Source organism: Chiloscyllium plagiosum, unplaced genomic scaffold (assembly GCF_037043375.1).
Source record: "Chiloscyllium plagiosum isolate Xiang-an unplaced genomic scaffold, Cpla_swu_hap1 HiC_scaffold_40, whole genome shotgun sequence".
Classification (NCBI taxonomy): domain Eukaryota; kingdom Metazoa; phylum Chordata; class Chondrichthyes; order Orectolobiformes; family Hemiscylliidae; genus Chiloscyllium; species Chiloscyllium plagiosum.
Window position 1 is genome coordinate 21,703,620 of NW_028270178.1, and position 16,072 is coordinate 21,719,691.

The following is a 16,072-nucleotide window of genomic DNA, read 5'->3' on the forward strand; positions in this document are numbered from 1 at the left end:
CCACTACACAAGCTGAAGATTTTTGTTTCTGGGACAATTAATTCTGTTATTTCTGACAGTCTCACAATGACCTGAGTGACGCAAAATCGCAAGAGGCTGCGCAGTGATGTCACCCCAAGATGGCCGCCCCCATGGAGAAGGACTGACAAGGAGGCGGGGGAGGAGGCAAGAGGAGACTAAGACAGGGCTATGAAGCAATGCAAATCCGCTCCCCCTGTGGGTAAGGAGGAGGAATCAACCGCCATTTTCTCAAGGAATAAAACTTTCATTTCATAGAAATGTACACTGCGTTCTCTATCTTCCTTTCACCATCCTGTGAGAAGGCAGCACCTACCCCCTGAAATACCAACATGAATTATTTCAATGATATAACACAGAACATGTGTCACTGTTAGGAGCCTCAGAAGTATGAACACTTTCAACATTGCTGTCCATATTGTTCACAGTTGTGCAGGCTCGGTGGGTTAGACATGGGAAATGCAGGGTTATAGGGATAGTGTGGGGAGGGGATAGGTCTGGTGGAATGCTGTTTGATGGTTTGGTGCGGATTTGATATGCCAAATGGCACCTATGTGTCGTGACAGGATTGTGTAATTCTCAATCAAAACATGCAGTGCTAGAAAAGCACAGCCAGTCAGCCAGCATCCGAGAAGCAGGAGGGTTGACATTTCAAGCATAAGTCCTTCATCAGGAATTACTCCACTCTCCCCGTTGTATGATTCTTAGTTAGTTGGATGGCTGCTTTGTGATATAGAGTGATGCTCACAGCAGAGGTCAGTGCAGTCTCTCCTGGGTCAGTGACAAAGACACAGCGGGGTCAGTGTGGTCTCCCCAGTTCAGTGACAGAGACACCATGTGGTCAGTGTGCACTACCCTGGGTCAATGACAGAGACACAGTGGAGTCAGTGTAGTCTCCCAGGTTCAGGAACAGAGACACAGTGGGTTCAGTGTCACCTCCTGGGTCAGTGACTGAGACACGTTGGATCAGTGTGGACTCCCTTGGGTCAGTGACAGAGACACAGTGTGGTCACCCCTGGGTCAGTGATAGAGCAACAGTGGGGTCAGTGTGGTCTCCCCTTGGACAGTGACAGAGAAACAGTGGGGTCAGTGTGGTCTCACCTGAGTCAGTGACAGAGACACAGTGGGGTCTCCCCTGGGTCAGAAGCAGAGACACAGTGGGATAAGTGGGCTCTCGTACGGATCAGTGACAGAGACACAGTGGGCTCAGTGTGGTTTCACCTTGGTCAATGACAGAGGCACAGTGGGGTCGGCCTGCTGCCTTAACCCCTTCCACGTGTGGACAGGGATGCGTTTCCTCATGGATTCAGACATGCTGCCAAGCAGAGTTCTGGTCTGACAAACCACGAGCGAGTCATGGCTGGTCAAGTCCCATCGAGACAAATGCAACATACTGGTTCACTGATTCTGGGAGTTTTATTCTTCTGAACGAATTCTCCAGTGTTAGTGATTTGTCCTAATCCTCCAATATGTTACTGTCTGTGCTGTCCGTGATGTCGTTTGTGAGTGGATGGGAAGCTGTGCTGTTTGGGCACTTCACCTCACACAGTCCTGCATTAAACAAATCTCAGATCTTTCATAATGTCAGTCTGTGGGAAGAGTTTGCTGGCCCTATTTCAGATATAACTGTATAATTGAAAGCCACGGGTGAGGTGCTGAAATACTGGATGGTGCCTGGTGTTTCCTTTATTGAATAAAGGTAGTAAGGAAAAGCCAGGGATCTACAGATCCGTGAGCATATTATCAGTGGTGGGTAGAATTTGACAAAATCAAAATGATGGATAAAAAGACAAAGAAAGGGGAGAGACGGTTAACACATAGAGCTTCCAGAGAGGCCTGCACATGGATGACTTGGAAAGGTTGTTTTAATCCAGAGATAAAATGCCGATTGTTGGATTATTTGAGGAGGAGTCTTTTTTTTTTATTTGTTCAGTTCAGTGTTTGATGTTTTAAGTCTAATATTTTCTCTACATGGTTCATATTAATCTGTGATTACATTTTATATATAAGGTACTGTTGACAGCTGCTTTATTAGGTTCCCTACAGCCCAACAAGTCCACACCGACCCTCTGAAGAGTAACCCACCCAGACCCATTTTCCTCTGACTAATGCACCGAACACGATGGCCAATCCACCTGACCTGCACATCTTTGGACTGTGGGAGGAAATCGGAGCCACTGGCGAAACCCACGTAGACACGGGGAGAATATGCAAATTCCACATAAACAGTTGCCAGATGCTGGAATCGAACCTGGGATCTTGCGCTGTGAGGCATCAGTGCTAACCACTGAGCCACCGTGCCGCCACCCTGAGGGCATACAGGAGACACTGAGTGTGATGACAAGTATATTTAGAGAACTGATTACACAGCAGGGTCAGTACGATAGATGATTGACTGTCAGGAAAGATAAGAGGGTAGACCAGAAGTCTCCTATTCCTCTTTTAAAGAGATATTCAATTTTGTGTACTGTTGAAAGCGAAAGTCCCTCAGAGGAAAACAGAAGTACTAGTCAGATCTTGGCACTAAGAATTAATCTTATGTTAAATGGGTTTGTGAAGATGTAAAGAACCATTGTTACAGGGGGCCGTCCTGTCAGGGGCACAGAGAAGAGATTTAGCAGCAGTAGGTGTGAACCCAGTATGGTGCCAGAGTGAAGGACATCTCAAAAGATGTGAAGCATATTGTGAAAGCGGAGAGTGAGAAGCCGGAAGTTGTTGTATACATTGGGAGGGAATGACATCATCAAAACAAGGGTTAGGGCTTTGTGGAGTGAGTCGAAGAGCTTGGGTAGAATTTTAAAGAAACAGAACATCACAAGTAGTAATCTCTGGTTTACTTCCGGTCCCAATTTCAAATGAGGGAAGAACAGGACAGACAAATCAATGGCTGAAGAGGTGGTGAAATGTGCAGGGACTCATTTTTGAGGATCATTGGGATGTCTTCTGGGACAGAAATGGCCTGTTCAAAAAGGGAGGGTTTCACCTGAACAGGGAAGGGACCTATATCCTGGTGGGTTCTGTTTCGAGAGGCTATGAACCCTTTGTGTTGGGGAGGGGGCAGGTGGGGATTTCCTATGTAACATTGAAAACAGACAGAAAGATGTGAATGGTACTGAATCGGAAAAGAACAAGATAATTTAGAAAAGATAGACAATAGCAATTCAGAGCCCAAAGTATTTCTGAAGAATTAAGCTGCATTTATTTCTATCCAAATAAGGCTGATGAACTCAGGGTATATGTAGCAACATAGAACTCGCCTGTTTGAGTGATTACAGAAACGTGGCTGAGGCAAGGACAAGACAAGCTGCTCAATGTTCTGGGTTTCAGATGTTATAGAAATGATAGAAATAGAGGCAAGGCAGGAGGAGGGACAGCATTTTTGATTGAGGAAGGGAGGAGGAGGATCAATATACAGAGTAACAGGTACCACGGAGTGAGTTCCAGATTAGAGTATAGTCGAAGGGTATGGTATGGTTCACATCTAATTAAACAACACTAGGGAGTGAACTGCAGATTGGAATCTAATGGACGGGTTTAGGTTGTTTAGATATGCAATCACAGATACTCAATTGCTACTGTACTTAATGCAGATATAACTGAGGGACCATTTAGTGAAAATCTATGGTTTGACGTGGGAAATAAAAAAGGGATGTTCACCTTGATGGGATTGGACCACAGGCCCCCCAGTAGTCAGAAGGAAATGGAGAAGAAAACATGTTGAGATCTCAAATATATGTAAGAATAATAATGTTGTAATAGCAGGTGAGTTTAATTTTCCTAATCCGGCACCAACCTGAAAAACGTGGTAAGAAGTGTTCGGACCATGTTGTTCCTGTCAGAGTGAAAGGCAAGGCTGGTAAGATTATGGAACAATTGGTGAATAAATGTATTGAAGTTGTAGTCAAGAATAACAAATAATCATATGTTGGATACAGACAATTGGGATCAACTGAATCTCTTGAAGGCTATAAAGTGTATTGGAGCATTGTGAGGAAAGAAATTAGGAAGGGAAAGAGAGATGTGAGATATCCCTGGCAGATAATGTTCATGATAATCCAAAAAGATTCTACAACGACATTAAGAGCCAGACAGCAACTCCAGAGAGCAAGACCTCTTAAAGATTAACAAGGTTATCTTTGTGTTGAAACTCAGGAGGTGAATATTTTGCATTAGTTGTGATAGAGGCCCGAAGTGAAATAAATATTGATGTTTTGAAAACAGGTTTAACATGACAGAAGAGAAAGTGCTGGAGGTCTTAGAAGACATACAGATAGATAAATCTCGAGGACTAATCAAGTGTATCCATGACATGGTGGGGCATTGGGGAGGAAGTTGTGGGGCAGAATTATTTGTATCATCCAGATACACGTTTGAAATACCAGACGACTGCAGGATGGCTAATGTTGTGCCATTGTTTAAGAAGGGATGTAAGGAGAAGCCAGGAAATTATAGGCTTGTGAGTCTGACTTTGGGGGTGATTCTGAAAGTTGGGATTTATATGCATTTTGAGTGGTAAGGATTGAACAGGGATAGGCAGCATGGTTTTGTGTGAGGAAAATCATGTCTCACAAAATTTGATTAAGTTTTTTAAGAAGTGACCAAAATAGTTGATGTTGACAGAGTGGTAGACATTGTTTACTTGAGCAACAGCAAAGCCTTTGACAAGGCTCTGTATCGTGACCAGTTAGTAAACTTCGATCACATGGGATTCAGGGTGAGCTTGCTAATTGGATCCAAATTTGGTTTCATGACAGGGAACAGACAGTCACTGATAGCAGAGGTATATTTTTTGTACAAGAGGTCTGTGACCAGCGGTGTTCCATCAGGATCGGTACAAGATCCACTTTTGTTTGTCATTTATATAAATGATTGTGATGACAACATAGAAAGCATGGTTAGTTAGTTTGCGGAAGGCACCAAAATTGCTGGTGAAGTAGTCAGTGAAGAATGCTACTAAAGATTGCATAGAGATCTTGATCATTTGCTTCAATGGTCTGAGGAGTATCAGATGGAGTTTAATTTGGAAACGTGTGAGGGATTGCATTTTAGTAAAACACACAAGGACAGGAATTAGTGGCAGTGTTGTACAGCAGAGAAGCCTCGGGGTTCAGGTACAAAGTTCTTTGAAATTTGCGTTAGAGAGTAGGCAGGGTGGTTAAGAAGGCTTTTAGCATTCTTGCCTTCATTGTTCAGACCATTGAGTATAGCAGTTGGGATGTGAACCTTGACGTTTTACAGAGTGTTGGGGAAGCCTCTGCTGGATTAATGTGTGCAATTCTGGTGACCTGTTAAGGAAAGATCAAACTGGAGAGGGTCCAACGAAGAATTTATCAAGAAGTTGCCGGGAATGGAGAGTTTGAGATGTAAAAATAGACAAGAAAGGTTAGGCTGTTTTCACTGGAACATTGGAGGTGGAGGGATGACCTTATTGAGGTTTATACAATCGTAAGGTGTATAGATAAGGGAAATGATGAGGGTCTTTTCCCTATCAAAAGTAGGGGCATACTTTAAAATGAGAAGAGAAAGGTTTAAGAAGGATATAAGGGGCAACTCTTTTTTTACACAGATTGTGGTTTGCGTGCTGGAATGAACTGCCAGAGAAAGTGATGTATGCAGGTACAGTTCTAACGTTTAAAAGGCAGAGAATCATAGAGATGAACAGCAAGAGAAAACCCCTTCCGTCCAACTCGTTCAAGCCACCCAGGTATTCTAACTAAATCTTGTCCCATTTGCCAGCACTTGGCCCATATCCCTCTAAGCCCTTTCAGTTCATTTACCCATAAAGATGCCTTTTAAATGTTGTCAGGAGTGTGGTACTGGAAAAGCACAGCAGGTCAGGCAGCATCTGAGGAGCAGGAGAATCAACGTTTCGGTCATAAGACTTCATCAGGAATGATCAGGTTTTCCAGAACCACACTCTCGACACTGATCTCGATCCTCTGCAGTCCTCAGTTTCTCCTTGTCTTTTAAATGCAGTAATTTTGCCAGCCTCCACCGCTTCCTCAGGCAGCTCATTCTATATTCACACCATTCTCTGCATGAAAACGTTGCCCCTTTGGTCCCTTTTAAATCTTTCCCTTCTCACCTCTTGTTTGAACCTATCCATGCCACATGATTTTATAAATCTCTATAAGGTCTCTCCTCGGCCTCCAATGTTCCAGGGCAAACAGCCCCCCAGACTATTCAGCCTCAAAGTCTTCAACACTGGCAATGTCCTTGTAGGACTTTTTAGAACCCTTTCAGTTTTCATAACATCCTTTCCTTAAGAAGGAGACCAGAACTGAATGCAGCATTCCAAAACTGGCCGAACCAATGTCCTGTACAGCTGCAACATGACCTTGCACCTCTTATACTCAATGCTCTGACCAACAAAGGAAAGCATAGCAAATGCATTCTTCACGATCCTATCTACCTGTGACTCTATTTTCAAGGAACTGTCAACCTGAGATCAAAGGTATCTTTGATCAGCAACACTCCCAGGACCTCGCCATTAAGATTTGCCTTCTCAAAATGTGCATTTGGATAAGTTAATGAATACGAAATGTTTGGAAGGATACGGACCAAGCACAGGTAGGTGGAAATTCTTAGTCTTGGAATATGGTTAGTGTGGACAGATTGGCCTGTAGGGTCGGTTTCTGTGCTGTATAACTCTCTGACATTACAGCAGGCAGTCAAAGGACAGTTTTGTCTCTACATATGCTCCTTTGTCACCCACCCCAGGGGCAGGGACATGGCATGGAGAGTATTGTGGATGGATGCAGACATAGAGGGTCTCTGATATACAGTGGATGTGTAATGTAGGAAGTACAGAATGGGCAGTTCAAGGGAGAAGAAAGACCCACGGGGAGGGCAATTGGACAGAGACAATGGAAGGGGGGTGCTAAGTTTGTGGGACTGCAAAATTTGCCGAAGTGGGGTGCGTAAAATTGGTGTTGGAGGGCTGCAGTTTCAGGATTGAAAGACAAAAATACGGAAGGAAAGAAAGATAGAGAGAAAGTGAAACAAGAAGAAAGAAAGGAAGAGAGTGGGAAAAATATCCACAAGTCGACAGACGAAGTAGGAGAGAAAAAGGCAAAAAGAAAGAGTATCAGTAAAAAGAGAGAGATAGTATGAGAAAGAAAAAAGATTGAGAGAGAAGTGGAATGTATGAGAGGTAGACAGAAAAGAGGATCACTCAGAGATAAACAGGAGTTAAGGAAAGACATGATGAGATTAAAGTGGTGATACCTTCTATTCCGGTTGATCCCAGCTCACTCGAGGGTCTCTCACATTCCCTCTTTCCCATTGTGGACATACCCTGCTCCAGGGGCCTGCTTTAGGAGGAGATGGTTCAGGGAGGGAATGGGGTGTATTAACGGATCAAACTGGGATTGACATTAAAACACACCCCACACCCTCACACAGGTACAGACAGAAACACACAGATACTCACTCCCTGCTCAGTGCACATGGTGAAAGGCACAGTGGTTGCCAGAACCTATTTGAAATACCCCCAGGTCTGTCACTCATAGACGCCCATTCCACCCAAGACCCAGCTCATCCAGTCAGCTCCCAGCTCCCTCTTCCTGTGGGTCGACTTCCCCAGAGATGGATCACAGCCAGAGTCATTTTTAGTGGGATTAGAAGGATTAGAAGGAGGGAGGGATGGGTTGTGAGAAAATATTGTCTTGGAATGAAAGCTGTATAGATTCTCATCCTGATCAAATTTCTCTTTTCGATTTCCCGTTAAAATCGATCAATGTTAAAATCACAACTTGCCATTGCCGGGAATCAAACCCCGTTCACCTGCTTGGAAGGCAGTTATACTCACAACGACAGTACCATCACTGTCCACTTTAACTCAACATAATCCCCAAATACGTATTATAAAGACATTTGTCATGACAAATTAAACAGAGCTGATGTTCACCCACCGAACGTGATGTTAGGTCAGGTGACAGTAACTGATATAAAGAGGCAGATTTGAAGGAGCATCTTAAATCGAAAGGGGAGCTGGGTCATAGGAAGGTGCAGAGAGAGAGAGAGTCCAGGAGTCCGTCTGGTTGGCCTTGGATTCCCCACTAACCCATCAGCTGGTTCCTGGAAAGGCAGGATTAAAGAAATAGAATGATACCAGGGATTGAATGGAAATGAAGTAAATTGCTGTTGAAAATAAACTTACAATCAAAGGGCACAGAATGTTTTTACAAGACATTATTTTCTCCTTATAACACTCTTTATTTTTTCCTCCCTTTGTCACGATGTGTGGATCAGTTAATTCAGTGAGGAAGAATGGAGAGGACTCTGTCACTGCGTCTTACACTCTGGGCCGATAGTGAACGGTGATCCTTTCCTCCAGCTCATTGATTTATGTGTCCGTGTCACCTACTGAGAACGGATTGCTTTGAATGATTGTATCTTTGGTGCATGTCTAACTCCTCTTTCAGTTTTGCTTTTGTTGTCCAGCTTTCTACTGACTGTTGTTCCTTGCTGACAGTACTTTACACTGACTTTGTTCCTGCAGTCGCTTTTGTTTTGTCCCTCAGATTGAGTCATCCTTGCCCATTAGAAAATGAGTGTTGTCACGTTGGTGTTCCTCCTTCTCCTTCTGAACATGCCTCACGTGGACTCGTCATTCCATTATCTGCTGTGTCTAATGTTGTCTGTCAGTTACTTGGATTTATTCACCAATTGAATTATTTTTATAACTGGATATTTTGCTGCATACTTTAACTGGTCTCTGAATTTTTTCTGCGTCACCACATAAATAAGCGCATTTGTGCAGCAACTGAGGTTCCGCAGCATATATGCGACTCCTTCAAAGAGAACATAGTTAGCGTAATTCAAGGAATCACCAGCTCGAAAGAACCTTAAAACATACAGAATCCACAGAAGTATGAAGCTGATGGTAATGGCAAACAGTAAAATCACAGAATCTTTTCTGCTCTCTATCTCTGGGTCATTCTCTGTTTTTCTCTGACCCCTCAGTCCCTTACGCATCTTCACAGCCTCGAAAATGTGTCTGGCAGTCAGAATGTTGAGAAAGAAAATAAAAGTGAATGGTAACATTGGTGTTAAAAAATATTCAAAGTATTTAAAACTTTCCCACCGGTCATTAAAATAACTGGGCCTTGTTTTACAGTGCCATGGAACATTGTTGATAATCCTTTGAGGTATATATCGAAAGTAGTTGGGAATGTTCTTTAAAGAAAAGAAAATGCAGATTGTTGCTACAACCCGCTTTGCAGTTTTCTCTGTACAATACTTAGCTTTCATCTGATGAAAACAAATCGCAACAAATCGGTCAAAAGAGAAAGCAACAGTGAACCAGACAGAGCAATCAATGAGCAAGCGGTGAAGCACATAGATAACAGTACAAACAGGAGTGATGTCCAAGAAACACAGTGGAAAATAATAGTAAGGGAATCGGCGAAAGACGAAATAAACAATAGTGAACAGTAGATCAGACGCTGCCATGGCCACCAGATAGTGAGTGATGCATGTAGAAAGACCACACTTCTGCCGAGCTAAGATTACAATCACCACTAGATTAACTGCAAGAGAGAGAGAGAGAAAGACTTGAAGTTACTGATCAAACATTCTCCGTGCCTGAGCTTAGACTGAAAATAATAGCACAAAGATAAATGTTGCTCCATGTCATATGAAGTTTAAAGAATCTGAACCATAGCAGCAAGCTCTCTCAAAATGAATCATTTGCAATTTAAAAAGAAGGGGAAGAATGAGAACAGCAAATTGTGCACACAAAGCACAGCCATGTGCTCAATGATTTTTTTTTTTGGAGTTGGCAGTGGTTGATTTCACCTGGTTTATAGGTTACTCAGACTGGCTGGAGATTCCCCTGAGATCACAACATCCACATCAGGACACCTCAAATCAATAAAACAATGAATGGGATGCACCTAACATGGACATTGATTGCAAAATTTCTGTCTTTGGTTTTGGAGCCTCCACGGCTCAGAGTGTCCCCTGAAGTGTATACCCACACTATATGAATGACATTAAATCACTCCACACTGTCCAGGAATGACTGTTGCTGAACAATTGATAGGGCATTGAGTCCCTCCCTCATGGACAGGATTGAGCATCCTGACAATCTGTACCACAGAAGTATCCAGCAATGAATCGAACCACCATATCACAAGCTGCATACCCACTGAAACCATAAGCACTGCAACATTTGACAGGGACTCTCCCACATGGCTGTACACTGTATACTACAGCTCCCACTCAAATATAACCTGAATTCATGCTGCATTGTTCATAGCAACTTTCTGGTTTAGAAATCACACATTTTATCAGAGTTTAAGCAAACCTTCCTGCCTCGTGTCCAGGCTCATGTTCCCAAACACCTCTCCTTGTGAATAGAGATCCCCCTCTCAGATTCAGAGAACACACTGGGGCTCGGAATCTTCACCACCTAACCAGCATTCTCCATGGCAATCATCAGAGTCTGTTTCTATGATAACATCGTAGAAACCCTATCGTCCGGAAAGAGGTCATTTGGCCCATCAAATCTGCAGCACACTTCTGAAGAGCATTCTAACCAGACCTCACCCAATGCATGTGGTTTTATCATGATTAACTCACCTAACCAGATATCCTGGGCACTATAGGGAATTTAGCTTAGCCAACCCATCTAACATGCTCACCTTTGGATTGTGTGGGGAAACCAGAGCACCCAGAGGCAGCTCATGCAGACATGGGGAGAATGTGCAAGCTTCACACAGACAATCACTCAAGGGTGGAATCAAACCCAGGTCCTTGGCACTGTGAGGCCGCAATGCTAACTACTGTGCCAATCTTAAATCTTTGTGGATTCACACCATTACTAAAGATGTTGGAGGATAATGTCCTAATGGGACTATATCGAGACTGTTAATTAATAGACTTAGCTAATGATCTGGGGAGCTGGGTTCAACATTCCCCATAGCAGATGGTGGAATTTTAATGAGTCTAATGATGACAATGAAATAACTGACAGTTGTCAGGAAGAAAAACCATCTCGTTCACTAATGTCCTTCAGAGAAGACAATCTGTCATCCTTACCTCGTCTCGCCACCGTGTGACTCCAGACCCACGACAACCTGATTGACTGTTACCTGCCCTCTGGGCAATTAGGGAAAGGAGGTGAATGTTGACCAAACCAGCGACACTCACATCCCTTCAATGAAAAAAAGAAAATGAAGCTCCACATGCACAGCCAACTCTGTACTGCCGCCAACTGCTTCCTTTTTAGATCTTTATCTGGGATTGGATATCCCCATACTGAGTCCATTATCACAGATATGAAATGATCCACTCCAAATTTGATCCAGTTTTGAAGACAAGGGATTGTCCACTCAAATCACCGTAGTTTACCGGAGTTTGAAACATTAACACACAGACCAGTACTTAGCAAAGAAAACTGAGGCAATAAGATCGGTCTCCTGGCTTTGAAACCATTAAGAATTCGGAAATTTATGGGATTTGGTAAAATAAGCTATGATAGGGATTATCCGCTCAGTACCAAACATCCACTCTTTCAGCCAAGACATTTCTCCTTCTCTCTGCCAGACGAAACATTCTCCGAGACATTAGCCACCTCTCGGGTTCAGAAATATCCTCTTGCACTTGTTGTAATGGGCGTTATTTTTAAATGTCCCTTTGGAATGTGAGCTTTCGTGGCTGGGCCAATATTCATTGCCCAGCTCTATTCACCTTTCTGATGGGATTGGAGATCTACCTTTTTGAACATCTACATTGCCTGAGATACAGGAAAGCCCACTGTGTTTCTGGGGTACAGTTGCAGAATCAGGATGGCATTGTGGCTCAGTGGTTTGCCCTGCTGCCTCACAGCACCAGCGACCTGGGTTCAATTCCCGCCTCAGTCGTCTGTCTGTGTGGAGTTTGCACCTTGTCTGCGTGGCTTTCCTCCGACAATCCAAATATGTGCAGGTCAGGTGAATTGGCCATGCTAAATTGTCATGCTATCCTAAATTGTTAGGGGAATGCGTCTGGGTGGATTACTCTTCAGAGGGTCAGTGTGAACTTGTTGGCCCGAAGGGCCTGTTTCCATGCTGTAGGAAATTTAATCTAATCTTTTTACCCAGCAACAGTGAAGGAATGACAATATTTTTCAGTCAGAATTAAATCTAGTTTGAAAGAGAACGTGCATGTGATGGTGTTTCTCTGCATCTGCTGTCCTTGTTCTGCCGAGAGATCATGGAAAGTGCTATTCAAATGAGACTTGCACTGGTTTGGATCATGTTGATGATTTTCATTGCTGGTCATGGTGTCATTGGTGAAGAGAGTGAGTACTGAATGATCTGTGTGCCAATCACTAGGACCAGTTGTCTGTCCTGTACAATGTGGAGATCTGTGAGTGTTACACTCAATGCTGCATTTGAACTGCACTCAGCCAGTACATGGAGATCATTCCATCCCAGCCCTTACCTGTGCTTCTGGATGGTGGACATGGATTATAGAGGCAGTCAGGGAGCTTACTGTCACAGTTATCAGAGTATCTGACATACTACTGTGGCTACAGCACTTGTGTGGCTGGGCCAGGTCATTTTCTCGTCAATGGTTGGTCCATGGTATTGATAAAGACAGAAATCTGTTGATGCTGGAATTCAAGGGACATCTATATCTCTAATTTTGAAATTATGATAAAGGAAGGGCATCATTGAGGCAGCTGCAGATTTTAGGGTCAAAGTACTACCATGCAGAAGCCAGCAGAGGTGTGTGGTGACTAAGATGACTGACCTCCAAAAGCCCTAACCAATTCCACCTAAGGTCAGGATGAAACAAAAGAGTGTTGCAATCTCATTGAGTTCAGTTTTTCAAGGGTTCCTTATTGTAAACATGAGCTCAGAATTAATATGTTTAAGAGCTGAAGATTTCTTTTCAGGAATTAAACGTTAACTGGAAAAATAAGTAATTGAGGAACAGATCATCAATCCTTCGTAAATGCAAGGTAAACAGTTCTGAGTTTGGTGCATTACAGAGTTAACATGTGGAGATGGTAAGGACAGCAGATGCTGGAAGTCAGATTGGATAGAATGTGGAGCTGGAAAGGTCAGGCAACATGTGGCTGTGTCGGAAGGCCAGAGGTTACAGTACAATAAACAAGCAACGTGTTACAGAGTTTGGGCTCCTGGCCGGGTCGGAACGTTTGTCACTATCACACTAAAGTAAGAGAAATGCTCCTAATGTTAGAAACTGGACTTGTGAGCAATGTTATTGACATAGAGTACACAGACGCATCCAGATATAAAGAACTTTGTGACGTAGATACGGAAATAATATCTACACTAATAAAAGAAATGGCAAATGAAGTTCATTAATGTGGAATACTTATTCAGCGTTAGAGCACTTGGTAGAGGGAGAGGCTTGTATGGTACATTAAAGCACCATGTTAAATGTTCGGAATTCTGGTCTGTCAATTCGAGGTGATTCTCCCCAATTTAATTATCAACCATAATCTTAATATTGCAGTTAGTAAAGTTAGTTATTTGGTGAAACAGACATTTGTATTCCCATTCATTGGTATTTTTATTTTTATATATTGTCTTAAAGCTGATTGATTTTTCACTGATTAACGGTTCACTTCCTCCCCCCAAGGAGGACACACACCTCAAAGTGAAGAGCAGCGATCACTCGAAATTTAACTGTGGGCAGATTATGAAAAGCAGATTCAACAATTATTCATCCAATTCCAATCAAATACTGATGTGTCCAGCTGTAAATCCATGATTAATAACGTACAAGTAGTAAATTAATGTAGCCACATCCCCGAGCTTGTCCTAACCTTGCTGGAAGATTAATCAGTACCAAAAATATTATTTGGGTCAACAAAATATTTGTACAGGGCACTTCATTGAACTAACGTTGTTAATCTGCCATTTTAATTTCATAACAACTATCACATCTGTTTATATTTACTGGGATATTTCACTTTATAAACTGAGCGCCAAACATATGCAGCCAGCTGCAAAGATTTCCGATTTGCAATCCATTGCATACTGTTCCTGGATCTGAAACGTTCCCTGTGATTTCTCTCCACAGATGCTGCCAGACCTGCTGACCTTTCCCAGCAGTATCTGTTTTGTTGTTGTTATTGCTGTTGACTCAGTCTTCTGTACTGCACTAACCTGTGGCACTATGGCAGTCATGTTCTCTCATTCTTACAGTCTTATCGAATGCCACATGAATCTCATTTGATATTTTTCCACCCAACACTCCAACAATAACATTTTCTGTCAAGTGAACTATTTTGGAATTGAAGAAAGGGGACGTTATTGCATCAAAGAGGTTGATTCACTGTGTTACTCTCCTGATGTAAAACACACTGTGCCAGATATCTCCCAGCCAGCAGGGTTAGTGTAGCAGCCCTGACATTTACAGTGTGCTGTGGGAGTGAACAGCTCAGTGTTTACAATACTGCAAACATTTATAAACATCCAACTGTGAGCTGGCAACAATGAATCCCTTCGATACTAACTCATTCCCACCCCCCTCCACAATTTCCAAACTTCAACAGCTAAGAAACAGGGTGGCTTTACTCAGTATCGATATGTGACCTCCTATAAACACCCCACCTATAAACCACATTCACTATTTGGACAGACATCCCGTGTGACACTTGGTGCAATGATGTGCCATGCTGTGGGGCCAAGAACATCATTCAATCCAGGGTAATGAGGCAGTACAACATACATATCTTTTTTGACAATCAAAGGATTCAACAATATACATCTATAATTCATATTCTTTTAGCAGTGTGCTACGGATGGACATGAATCAACCGGTGACCCAGATATATTATCCAACTCAACAAGTCCCTGAGTCCTGAGCATCAGGTCAACTGAACATCCCAACAGCAGAGCTAACAATCAGTCTGTATGGCCGGATGTTTTTGATCCCGATTGGACCCTTGGAGGAACACAACAATATCAAATATCCTAAATCGCACACCAGTCACCCCAAACCAACTTGCCATTCATCAGTGAAAAACCTTATTGTACCACCCAATCTCCACCGTTCAGAGCCCCGTGGACCAGGTGGAAGAACAGAGATCTCGCAAAGTTGACGGGATACTGCCCTCGATGGTGTAACTCTATGGTCTCACATTGAATTGGTTTTAAAATATATCCATAGGATTCACCTAAAGGTACGCACAAATAACCATAACAATAATCAAAATAATAATAACACTTATCCAAACTGGTCATCAAAGTCCAAATAACAATCCCAAACGAATGTACGTGGGAGCCCCTTCACATTGACCAGGATTGCTCCAGGAGCATCAAAGGGTAACAGCAACAAAGTGCAACATGGGAAACATCCTGTTAGACAATGTTGTTTGTTCCTCTGTGTGAGAGCTGCTACCACTGTACTCCAGATCTCAGTATTTGTCCTAGTAAACTCCACATCACAGCACTGTCCACCGTTTTACAAATGGCACAACTCTCTCGTCTTTTTGGAGAAAGTGAGGTCTGCAGATGCTGGAGATCAGAGATGGAAATGTGTTGCTGGAAAAGCGCAGCAGGTCAGGCAGCATCTAGGGAACAGGAGAATCGACGTTTCGGGCATTAGCCCTTCTTCAGGAATGAGGCTCATTCCTGAAGAAGGGCTAATGCCCGAAACGTCGATTCTCCAGTTCCCTAGATGCTGCCTGACCTGCTGCGCTTTTCCAGCAACACATTTCCATCTCTCGTATTTTTGCCAATCAAATAATCCAACATTACACATCATAATTGGAATCCTGTGTTCAACGGCCCTCCCAGTGAACTATCCTCACAAATATCATGCCCGCACACATCCACTGACTGAAAAAAACAGACAAGGTGGTCAAAGCTATCCATGCTGACATTCTCTTCTCACTCTGTAATGACTTGTTCAACTCGATCGTTGCCCACCTGTTGTATCTGGGCCTATTTAGAGCGATCTGCCTGAGCAAGACCCCCAACACAATCCCTTCCAATCAAGGAATGGGAAACACCAGGTATCACTAACAGGTGGGTTGTTATAAAAACCCATCTGACCAATAGCAGACTTTGGACTCCCACAGACA

The 16,072-nt window shown here is 43.1% G+C and overlaps 1 pseudogene; it reads left to right on the forward strand.

Annotated features, from left to right (window-relative positions):
- LOC148138399 (uncharacterized) overlaps positions 1-16,072 on the forward strand; it is a 52,444-nt pseudogene that overhangs the window by 23,798 nt on the left and 12,574 nt on the right.